The following is a 12,990-nucleotide window of genomic DNA, read 5'->3' on the forward strand; positions in this document are numbered from 1 at the left end:
GAAGTTGTGGAAGTCAAGAATTGGATACCCAGGTGTGCCTTCTTTGCTGCAAGGTTTAAGCTAAATGAAAAACTATTTTCTGTGAGCAAAAAAAGAATTTTTATATGCTTAGTTTTTCAAATCCTTATTCACAAGTTGAGTCTCTCCCTTGAGATCGATCGAGGGACACTAGCCAAATCACATGACAGGATTGCATGGGGCCCACAGCTACATAGTGCAGGTCCCACATAAAATGTGGTTATATGATTGCCTGTGTCAAATAGCCATGGCACTTAGCCCCCTCTCTGCTTCCCTTCCTCCTTTCTTTCAAACCTCTCATCTATTGTTAAAAAAGTAGGGGTGCAAAGGGGTCGGATTCAGGTTGGATATGATAGATCTGAATTCAAAATGCAAATTAGATCTGATGAGTTAAGGTTCAATTCAAAACCCAAAATACAAGTGGTAATATTGGATCCAAGAAAAATAAGAAGAAAAAAACAAGTTATTTACATGTAAAAAAACAACCGGATAGGATTTTGATTCGGATCAATTTCAGATCCAAAATAAAATATTGATCTAAATCTAACCCAGAATACAATTGGTAATGCAAATTAGATCTGATGAGTTAAGGTTCAATTCAAAACCCAAAATACAAGTGGTAATATTGGATCCCAGAAAAATAAGAAAAAAAAAACAAGTAATTTACATGTAAAAAAACAACAGGATAGGATTTTGATTCAGATCAATTTCAGATCCAAAATAAAATATTGATCTAAATCTAATCCAGATCCAAAAGTAATCTGATTGAGCAGATCCGAATCCGACCTGAATGCACATTCGGATTTTACTTAAGGGATCCAAAGCCGGAAATAACATTCTGGGTCGGATCGGATATCCGACCATATTTGATCCATTTGCAGCCCTAATTAAAAGTCAAAAACATGAAGCGTACAAGGGCCCGTATGAGGTATTTCTTGAAAACTAGAGCCTCTATTTCGAATTTCTCAAATATTAAGCGTACGGACGGCGGGTGCCTGTACGTAGGTTCCCCTTTTTCTTGCAAAATAATATTTCCAAAGGTGCCACTCCGAAACTTACCAGAGGAGGGAGCGAGCGAGCGAGCGACGTTCCAGGCCGATTGAGTGTCTCCGTAAGCCCTAATTCCGGCGATGGATTCGCCCTCCGATCGGTTCGCTGGCCCGTCCGGTGATCTCTGTCACCAATCCGGCGAGAACGGCATCGTTCTCCGGCACAAATCCGGAGAGAACGGCGCCGTTCCCCGGCACGCATCCGGCGAGAACGGGGGCTTCTTCAGGAAGGATTGCTCGGATACCGATCCGGATCGGGAAGAGACGGCGTTCCCGGCGTCTTCTTCATACGCCGTGTCGGCATCAAGATTGCGTCTACCAAAGGAATGGGAGAGGCTGGAGAGGTGCGTTTCTGCGTCGGCGAAGGGTTTCGCTATCGGCGCAGGCCTGAAAGGAGGCCTCTCCGCGTTCTCCATCCTTGCCCGAACGAAGAATAGATCGCCTTCGAGGTGAGAATTAGGGTTTTTTTCTCGGAGAAGAGGCACGGAGAGATCGGGGGTTTTGATCAATTTTGGTTTGTAGGCATCTTTTTTTTCCTCGTATTTCATGTGCAATGTGGTCTAATTTTTGGTTCAGGAAGAGCAGATCTCTGTCGAATCATGACGCCGTGGTGATCGCCATCAAAGAGACGTTGCAATACGGGCTCTTCCTCGGCACGTTTGCGGGTACATTTATTTCTGTAGACGAGTGTATTGCCGCTTTGGGAGGGGACGATAGGCACGTTACTTTTCTACGCCTTTGTATCTCTCCTTGCTTTTCTTTTTTCGTTTTCTTGTTTTCATAATCATTCTTCTCAAATTCTTTATGAGGTGATCGATGGACTTGTTTGCACCTTGGTAAGAGCAACAGTTGAGTTACTGATGCATCCTATAACTCGGTTATGAGTGTTTGTGTTGACGACCCTTAGTTGGCCAGGCGTTCTTGTGCACTCTTGATCAATTTGTTTCTACTTTCGTTTTCAGATCATGTTGAGTTATCATACATTAAAGAACCTGGGGATGCTTTGGGCAAAAGTAGATTTGTCTTTGAGGTGGATGGTCATTGGTCCCCATCTTATTTCTTAATCCACCTAAGGCTTGCCACTATGCAATACCACTGTGGTGATATTCAAGATGACATCTTGCTCTATTAGAAAGATGGTTGAGGCTGGGGTGTTTGGTGTAAAATAATCATCCATATTAGATGTGCTTATTACCTTGATTGCTGACCTTTTTAAAATCTCCTCCCGCCTTCTTTGTGTCAATATTCAATCAACCAAGTCTCGCTGCCTTTTTATAGTTTCTACTTTATCGCCTTTCTGTTCATAGCCTTCCTTGAGCAACGTCTATTGAACTTGACCTTAATGAAACATATGTAAATTCTTCTCTTATAAATTCGAATAGCTATGGAAAGGGGAGAAGCGATCTCCTAATTCACTAGATAAGTAGCGTGTCCTTGATAATCAGCTCATATATCAACCATTTCTTTGGATATAAGCCAAATTATGCATGTAACCTTCTATGTGATTGAAGCTTTTGGAGATTCAAGTGGCTAAGGGATACTAAAGAGTTCAATCTGAACTATGAGGAGACATTTAATTTAATCACTTGAATGGGGGCAGGGAGCTTACCTGGAAAGTAGTTGGCTGTGAATGGGCTGCAATGTGTAGGTAATAGTTCTCATTCAGCTTGTTGTACCGATTAAAGAAGTTGGACACAATGCTTTATTGACATCGTTCTGTGTTTGGTACAGTCGATCTTGGCTCTAAGAAACTAACCAAGTATGCTGAGTCCTTGAAAGATTAAGTATTCAACACTCTTTTAGCGGCTGGAGTATGGGATGGTGCTCTTAGTGATAATTCAACAAAGTGATACAAGACAGAGGGTGTTTATTATCAACAAGCTCTTTTGAATTAGGGTGCTCAATAGAGCTTTATTGGGTTAGTAAACATGTATTGTAGACTTGGAGTTACTTCATGACTCCACATACACCATCATGTTGGCCAGCATTTCTGTGTATGGTCAAGTAGTGAGTAATGCCTGATAGGGGAGAAAGGATGTTGTGGAAACGTATTATTTGAATGACCTAACTAATTGCATCAACCACAATCATCATAGTTGGAGCCTTTTTTTTTACTTGTTTCACTTATTTTTCTACACTTTTTTTGGCATTAGCCTTGTTCTCAAAGTGAATTTGAAACATTTCTTCAAATAAAGCAAAATAAAACATATTAAGACAAATCATTTTCTCTTTTCATCATATCCTACTATTAAATAATAACCGCAGAATTTTTTTGGTTCAGGACTGCAAGATGGAGAGCACTGGTAGCTGGAGGAGTTGCTGGGCCCTCAATGCTCTTGACTGGTCCAAATTCTCAGCACACTAGTTTGGCTATATACATTTTAATGTGTGCTGCAGTCCTAGCATCACGTTGTGGAATAAAGAGTGAGAAATTCGGGCACATTTGTAAGCCTTTGTCATGGGCACATGGTGACATCTTTCTTATGTGTCTGTCCTCTTCACAGATATTGTATGTGTGTTTTTGGGTTTGCAATATCCTCTTCCCTTAATCACATGATTCATTTCTTTGTATTGTTCACATGATACTACTGTATGCACATTTATGTCATACTAACTTCAGTCCCTATTTGCAATCAGAATTTTGTTGAATTGTTTGATTTTTGTTCAATAATAACTCCATTCCATGTTGGTTTTATGTATCACCTCAAATGAGAAGCAAAATCTCAGTCCTCATTGGAGAGAAAGAATGGGTTTTTGTGAGCCTTCTAATGTTCATTATGTTATGGCCTGTTGGTTGCCATAAATGCTATACATTTACTAGAAGTCACATGTTGCCAAAAAGAATAAAATCTCAGGTGTATTATCAAGCTAATAAAAAGTTAATTTAGTTTCAATGATTTCATATTGCTTTGATATCAACAAGTTGCCCTTGTATTCTGTTGTGGTGTAGAGAGGGGGAGTAGCAAGGTTCCAGTAAGCATATCTTGAAAAAGTAAGTACACTGACAAAAGAAATGTGCAGACTTAGGATTGCTCTGTTGTTCAAAGCTCTAAACATAAGGTTGCACATGTTGAAGAGAACCTGAATATCAACAGCTTTTCTTTTCTGGAATTTATGGCTGGAAAAAAACATAGGCGACTAAAGAGTACTATTTTTCTTGGTGAAATTGTGTAATAAAATGGTTAAAAAGAAAGTGAAATGCATTATATTATAACTGCCTTTTGCTTGTAGGACTGTCGAGACTGGTGAATGATGAAATCAATTGGGATCCATAGATATTGGTTAGTGCTCAGTTCTGTTTGATAAAGCTGTGTAAAGGTGATTGATAACATGTGATGGATAGAAATGCATTATAATTACTTTTGGCTCATATGATGAATGTGCACATTAGTGAATAATGGAACATCTAGAGACCAACCAGAGAGTTTAGATCATGGGTTAGCAGTCCCTACCAATATTGGGTACTCTTGGATATGGGTCCTAGGTTTCAAACTTAAATAGGCCCATTTGTCCATCTTATGCTCCAACCGTCGTGTAGCCTGTGCTTGACATTAAGTGTCTGTTGTTAATTGTGTTGTTGTTGATGATTATTTGTTCACTAACTACATACCTTTGACATGCTTTATAGTTTCAGTTTGTATTGACAATCTATAGCTTTATATCTAGAGCATATTATTAAGTGTAGTATGATTGAGCATTTTTGCATGCATATATATGTGTGTGTGTGTGTGTGTGTGTGTTATCCATACATGTACTCATCTTTTTGGAAGATTTTCAGTTGTAGACTTTGTACCCATGTCGTACCCCTTATCCGCGCGCACCCATGTATATGTGACATAGGTTAATGGTGAATACTATGAAAAGTCATTTCTTTGCCGGCTATATCTTACTGTAGACTTCATGAGCTACCTCTTCCTGTTTAGGTACCATTTGGCTTCCCCTACATAGCTCCAGGATCTTTGAAAGGAACTGCTGGCAAAAGACTTGTACAACAACTTCACCTAACATAGATACTTTCTTCTACTTTTATGTCAACAATGGCTTTGGCCATTTTCTGATGCTGTTGGTGCTCCATCTGTATACTGATTGAGGAAAACTTCAACTCCTATGTGCTCACTGGTGTAGTGGTGTGACACTAGTTTTACCACGAGTCTAGATGCTGGACAAGTCTGTTCTTACCTTTATGGTTTTGGGGCCTCATCCGGATATGTACGTTTTATGCTTCTAGTTTCTTTTTCTCTTTCTTTCAACTAGCATTAACTCCTAGCCATGTGTTCAAAAGGCAGTTTCCATTAGTCATCACTCCAATTCATTTCCTAGTTCAAGAAATCTAAGAAAAATGTAAAAATGATTATCTCCATTATATCACTATATGGCTACGTACTTTGTTAACACATGTTGCAACCATTTCATCTTCAGACTTCTAGTTGCTCTGTTAATGACATTGTCTTAGATACTCTTTTTGTAGAACCTTTCTTTGGTTTTTAAGTTGTCCAATTCATGGTTGTGCTTCCCTGCAGCCTGCATTATGGGACTGCACTCGGTTAGCTCTTTTTATTCCTTTGGTCACTTTTGTCATGTTAGCAACATGAGATAGTGATTCATTTTCACATGAAAGTGAATGCTTTCTTGTGTAACATTAAGTGAGCTCAAGTCAAGATTGTTTGTTTAATAAATGAGCCAAGCTTAAGCTCTAGTAATCCCCACTTCATGGTGCAAGACTGTCAGTATGTTGTATAAAACCAGATCCAACATGATACCAACTAGTAATGACACTCGCTAAGATGGGTGTGGCAAATTAATTGGGTTGGGTCCAGAGCATTGGATTCATAGGTGGACCTGACCTGGTTTAGGTATTTATTAACCAGAATGAAGTCCCACCTAAGGTTTGGTTAAGATATGTTCCCTTTATATGTATCTTTTCCTTAAAAGTAAGGATTCTGTCTTATCAATTCAATTTTTGTTTTACCCTTCTACCAGACTCAAACTTAGGAACTTAATCTGTGTGGGTCAAAGTTGGATTAAGATCCAGAGATGGCTGGGCAAAGACAGAATCTGACATGTTAATAGCTCTACAAGTTTGACAAATTGTAAAGCATCCACTTTCATATATATTGCAGAACAAATATGAGAATTGTTTCATTAATTTCTACATATTACTTGTGCATGTAAAAGTGAATTCCTAAACATATCTCGGCAGACGGATTTTTCTTGCTTCTCGATTGATTCCTTTGTTGTGGCCTTATCATTTTTCACTGCTGATTTATGAGTTTCTACATATTACTTTTGCATGTAAAAGTGAATTCCTAAACATATCTCGTCTGACGGATTTTTCTTGCTTCTCAATTGATTCCTTTCTTGTGGCCTTATCATTTTTCATTGCTGAAATCCTCTCAAATCTTAAGGCCATCGCTTACTGCTTGTACAACTGCTTGTTGACAATTTGTGTTTCATAATTTTAAACTGTTTAAATTTTGTCTTTTGCCATGTAAGGCTAGTTAATTAAATATTATAATTCTTAGTTATAACCTGTGGATTTTGATGTTTGTGATTCTTCCCCTCGCACACTGCAGGTGATTCGTTTTCTTCTGCTTCTTCTGTTGTTTTACAAGCGTGCTTGCTTGCTATAATATACTTGTACTTTACAAGTTATGCATTGCTCTTGGTGTTCATGATTAAAATACTGCAGAACAATTATAGACTAGTAATGCCTATGTATGTGTCATAGGCAAACTCTTGACATAGAGAAGTCTTACTTGCATTTCTTGTCACATCAGACAGCAACAAAGATTTATAGCACACATATTAGTAATTGTAACTGGCACATAATGGGAACAAACCATCAATTATCAAACAATCAAACACATGATTCTTTTGATGTCAAAACATGGTATCTTTAAATAGGAGATAATGCTTGTTTAAATGTTCTGCAGGTCTGCTTATATCCTGAAGCAAGATAGCTTGCCTTCCTCATATAGGTCCTTCCTCAACAAGCATGGTGGGAAGGATTCTGTTATTTTGCAAGGTGTGAAAGCAATTGCAAGCGGCAAACCATTAGGAAATTTGGAGAAAATTGAAGGTTATTACAAGTGCATTGGTGTAAACATAAAACTAAATGCCAATATTAAAGTCTCGTGCACGGTATACATTTTTCCATGGTTTATAATAGTTTCTATGATTTGTGAGTTGCCAAGGCTACTGCTTTAACTCTGGTTGGTTGCCCATTCTGTTCAATATTTTATTTATCTTATGAAAAACTATTTTAACGAAAAACACATCCATGAGTCCAACTGTGTACATTTTGTCCTTAAAATATGTTTAGAAACCAAAACTAACCTTTGGGTCATGCTTAGCATTGATCTGTTTACTAATTTCATGTGTTAAAGTTTACTACAGCATGATATTTTGACCATTTTTAAACCATCCACATCTTCGTGAATTGGGAGACCTTGATTTTCACTGTCTTGAAAATTGAATCATGATACTTTGGAAACCTACTATAAATAAATCATGATAACCACTTGTACGATTAGATTTACATTTGGTGGTTGTATGGTATCATGGTTCAGAACCACAATAAGGGAATGATTGTTTTGACCACAGGTTATTCAGCTGTGAAAGTGATTTATGTGATTCACATTCTCAGGCATTAATTTTCTCATGTTTGCTTTTAGGTTGTGAATTTGACTTGTGTGAAAATCCATCATGTGAGAATGTGTCATGTCACTGCTTTATCACATTCACAGCTAAGCATATAATGCTTGTGAAAGTTATTCGCAGGGTTAGTGTGAAAGTTATTTGCAGGGTTAGACTTGTGTAAAACTTTCACAAGTTTTGAGGCTTTGACATTCACAGATGGAATCACATTCACGGTTTGCATGTTTGCAAGTTCCCTGTGAAAGTTCTAAAATGTGATTCAGAATCACAAGAAACATGTGAAAGTTACAAAATCACAGGCATTGCAAACATACCCTAAATTTTCTCATGTGTGTGTGTAATGGATGTAAGTTTGCATGTGTGCCCACATATATGTGTGTACACTTTCTTTTGATGATGATATGTTCCAGGCACTAATGCTGTTTCTATACCCTTCCAGATGGTTCATGGGAATCAATCATGTGCTGGGCGCACAATTACTTTCCTACTTCAGGCTTATGGAAGGGCATTGCCAGTTTATCTCCTGTGTATTTGATTCCTACACTTATAGTTCATAGACAGGGGTTGTTGAGAAGGTAGTTTGCAAACAATAGTTCCTCTTTCCATGTCATAGTTTTCGGATTCTGTAGAATTCTTATAGACATAGATCCACATTCACATGTGATCCATTTGTTTACCAGTTAGTCGGTAACCTATCGTAGTAAAATTGCTGGAATTGCAGACATGGATTTGCCACAAGAAGATTAAGTAATTTAAAATGGTTCTTTTTATTTCTCATATTTTACTAAATTTTCGTAGAAGCATGGATTACGAGTTGCTGTTTGCATCTTTGGGATTGTGACGTGGAATTCAGAGCTATATTAAAACAAAACATAAAATGTCGAGCAAATTTAAGTTATCTGAATCAAGCCAGTTATGGTCTTGGGATTTCTAAAGATTTAGAGAAGTTAAAAAACCTAGCATAACCATAAAGTGATTGGGATATGGTAATATAATAGGAGATCTGTTTTATTGCTTGCTTTACTATTTGAAAGTACCAAATTTGGGATTTATTAGTCTGCTGATGCATCTGAGCTGTCCTTGGCTAATCCATTTCATAATTCAATGCAGGCCCTACAGTATCCTCACTAAGAGCATTCTGGGAATTGCAAGGTCTAGCTTGTTCCTTTCTGCATATTGTGCATCAGCTTGGTGAGATTTTTTATCCTGTTTCAATATCAGGAGTTCCTTTTTTTTCCTATTTGAGATCAGTCAGGGTTTTCAATTTTTGTAACCTTTGTACATTTTTTCTTATGTGGTTGTGATCTGGTTAATATGTTTTATTGTCCCATGCATGTTTTTGTTGAGATTCATTCTATGTTCTTAGTAGGGTAAGAGCAGAGCCAGGGTTTTTTTCATAATGATAAATATTATCAAGATATAAAAAGTAACCAGTAGACGCAGATAAAACAAAAAGATTAAAGGTCTCAACAATGGTATCCAATTCACAAGAACCCTGGCCACAACAGATCTGTCCCTCACCACTTTTCTTTGGCTGGAACTGGAAGTATAACATCTGCTTGCCCTGTGTCATGGTTGGTTCTTAAATTTGAAACCCATCTTCAAAAGTCCCACTATTCCTTTGCAACCAGACTAACCACCAGAGATGGTAGCAAATTGTTTGAGAGATAAACAGCAAGCCATATGCCTAATTTTGAGTAGCTAGATCACTAACAGTTTGTAGCACACCTGATATGGACAGTAAAGACACAAGTTGGTTCTTTTTCGCTCACTCGGGCTACTCTTAGGAAGTTGATGGAAAGATTTCAGCTGCTTGTTACTCCATTTTCAGAGGACTACCCCAATTGGATTTATTTTGTTTTATAACTACTCTGCATGCTGGAACTCTTTTTTTTGCAGGAATGTCACATCCTTCTTGCACACATCCAAGCTACTAATAAATGAATGGTTCTTTGGTATATGACCAATGGAACATCTATCTATGGATGGTTAGCAATCGTCTGCCTCATGCTAAACTTTCTTAAATTTGTCATAGTGAATAAGATAATCAACTTGTCCTGATTAATAGATCTTTATCATAAAAGAAGGAAGCCCAACAAGTTTCTTTTCTCCAGAATGTGAGCCAAGATTCTGGGCATGACTTCTATTTTCTGACTATGTTGCCCTTTTGCTTCATGCTTCCCATTTCATGAATAATTTATGCCACTTCTAAGCTAATGAATTGTCCATCTTTTTTCAGCAACCATTCCATGTTATGAATTTTTTATTCTGATTTCTCTTAAGATTCAAAAAATTCCTTTAATATTCACTTGACTCAATAAGTAGTTGTGATTCCAACATATGTTTTTGTCTTTCATCTTTTTAGGGCATGGACATGCTTGCTTTTCAAAATTTTCAGGAGATGTAATATTCCACTGGTTGCCCTAGGAACGGTATGAAAAATCTTCATCTCTGTTTTGCATTTCATCTCTCATTTTCTGTGAGCAGTTGTCCTCTATTTTGGATATTGTGTGTTGTTAGACAGCTTAGTTACTCAAATTGAATGGCTGTCTATTTTTCTTAATTAAGTTCTCTGTGTTTGAACTGGAGAATCCATTTAAAAGTAAGTGAACAGCCTCCTGTTTTGTCGGCGTTCTGATTGTGCCCTTTTTGTGGCCAGACCCCTCCTGGCTTGGCTTTAGCAATAGAGAAGAAGAGTAGGCGCATGGAGATCTCTCTCTACTGCTTTGCATGCGCTGTTGAAAGCTTCTTCACATGGATGGCAGATATTGGATTTGTTCCTCCATCTAAGAAACTTGGCAGGGCCGACGTTGTTCTCTTTAGCCTATCAACTGCCATCATCATGCACTGCTATGCACAAGAAAGAGAAGTGTTCCGCTCAAAGTACCTGAATGTGCTTGATTGGGTTTTCGGGGTGCCTCCGACAAGCAGCAAGGAGGCCCAGGCGGATCTAGAAAAAAAACAGAAATCTCAAAATGTGTGAGCTATATTCCAGTTACTGGTTAGTAATAAAGAAGAAACGGTAGATGCCATACCAACTGCCTCTCTTGGAAGACTTGAACGACCAACTGCTAAATGTGGTGATGATCGTGGGCTTTGAGGCATCGTTTGGGGTAATGCATTGTTTTTTTTTATGGAAAGCTGATTAATTACCTCATATAGAGTCCCTTATTAAAAGGGCATTGAATTAGGAGTTTTGACAAAGAATGAATTACAGGGTATAATGTTTTGTAGATCGCTAATGTTTTGGCCAGGTGATCAGAGTTGTATCTGGTAACGCTCGAAGGATTTTCCATGGAACACTATTTGTTCACTATTCAAGATAAAATTTATCACGTTACATATGCCTATGTATCCTAAGCATTTGAATGAAAATTGACTTGGATATCATTGTTGTATGCTCGAATTAATTTTGAGATATGTATTCCATTTATACATGTATTTATACTGTACTTTTTCTTATAAAGTTCATATCAATTAAACTTTATTTGTGATAAAGGTTGCTTTTTCCCTTTTATAGAACCACTGCCCAAGTAAGAAAATTAGTTAGCAGAATTAGCCTAATTTATCTTCAAGGGTTACAAGTTGCTTAAGTGGCTCAAGTGAACTGTGTGATTAATTGCTGCTGCTCCATATAGCGAGTAAACTTCAATCAGCAAAGGTAGAAAAGTGGTTCAATGGTTTCTTAACTTAAGGGTTCTGCCCATCTAAAATAAGTTGCAGAAGATGTTTGAAGCCGCGGTTTGCCAGAAACGAAACTCTGTAAAATGTATGCACACAGTAGCGACAAGTTTTACCATGCCTCCTTATCTTAGGCAAATTTTACTGTGAGTTGCCGAAATGAAAGATCTGATCATAACCTAAACACTACTTTATTTTAAGATGAAATCAATGTCTGGTTGTACTCCATTTTGAGCTGAAATCCGAGGCCTGAGAGTACTATTTTAAGCTGAAATAGCCGGGCAAATTCAGCTGGGATGAAAAGCACGAATGTAGTATGAATAGCTAGAGATTGCAACCGACTTGAGAAACGCTCAAGCAACTTTACCAAGCCAAGGATATCAAGCCTTCTGGTGTATAGAGTCAAGCCATGCAGTAGTACATGCAAAAGCTTTGAACCACATATGAGAAGGCAGCACATGAGAAAAAGAAAAAGGAATCTGCATGAGCATAGGGAAACGAAGAGGAATTAAGTTAGCTGATACTTAAGAAGTCAGAAGAGAGACTTTGGGATCACACTTGTTCACAAGGTTTGGTGTGCCAGCTTTTCTATGTTATACAAGGCAAGGCCTACTTGTGCTTGATCCGCGATCGGGTATGTTTGAATGCTTAGTTTGCGATTCATGAAACGGCCAGACATTGAGCTGACCTGACCCCTCCCACCAGATCGAGCCAGAGATTCATGAATCTACACTAGAAATTAAGGATCTGAAATCGGTGTTTGAATCTCTCAGATTTGGAGTGAAACCCGTGTTAAAAGCACCCCTCAACCAAATAGGTAAGAATTCAGAATTCTGGGTTTTGTGAAATGGCCATCGAGATCAAACATCCAAGTTCCGGAATTCAATGGCTTACTAATTTTGCGACCTCAGTGTCTCTGGGAGACCAGCTGGATAAGTTATAAAGACTAATAACAACCAGAGGGTACCAATCCAACCAAGTAGGGGTGGGCTGTAGCACGGCTCAAGACCCACAAAAACTCCAACCAGATCTGAGAAGCATTTATGGGATTCATATCCACCAAGTATTTCTAGCTATAAATGCATTCACCTCTACCATAGTGCTTCTTCTCTGAGATCTTACACTACCAACCAATCCTTCGAAAATGGTAGCTACTAGCAAGGCAATGCCTGTCCTGACGAGAAAGAAACATAAAAAGTGACATGCTAAATCCCCATTCAAAGATGCTAAGAGCATGAGATTCATCTGAGGAAACAAAGCCTAAAAACCCCAGCCAGAATCCCAAGATGTTTTCATATAAAAGAAAAAAGTGTGAACCAGAAATAGCTATATAACTCTTGTTTGCCTGGTCAAAAGTGAATTATGTAAACTGAACAATGCTTTTCATTTACAAAGCAATTGAATAAAGAACAGAGCTCTACTCGAGAAATCCTCTTCTGCAATTATCTCACATAACCATCAGTCTCAAAAACAAAACGGCATCACCAAGCATTCTGACAATAGCTAAAGTACAATTACTGACACTCGCTTGATATGCATGCACTGAGAAATGGAAGATAATGTTTTCTGTAAATATTATTGGATA

At 38.0% G+C, this 12,990-nt stretch overlaps 1 pseudogene across 1 annotated transcript; it reads left to right on the top strand.

Moving 5' to 3' along the window:
- The first annotated feature begins 1,110 nt into the window (after positions 1 to 1,110).
- On the top strand, positions 1,111 to 11,111 carry LOC149846671 (uncharacterized; annotated as a pseudogene). The gene is made up of 8 exons (XR_016430310.1): positions 1,111 to 1,516; positions 1,644 to 1,732; positions 3,349 to 3,576; positions 7,001 to 7,208; positions 8,164 to 8,299; positions 8,835 to 8,915; positions 10,090 to 10,156; positions 10,384 to 11,111. The product of XR_016430310.1 is annotated as an uncharacterized LOC149846671 (transcript).
- Positions 11,112 to 12,990: the final 1,879 nt, after the last annotated feature.

Source organism: Nuphar pumila, chromosome 2 (genome assembly GCF_984573655.1).
Source record: "Nuphar pumila chromosome 2, dmNupPumi1.hap1.1, whole genome shotgun sequence".
Taxonomy (NCBI): domain Eukaryota; kingdom Viridiplantae; phylum Streptophyta; class Magnoliopsida; order Nymphaeales; family Nymphaeaceae; genus Nuphar; species Nuphar pumila.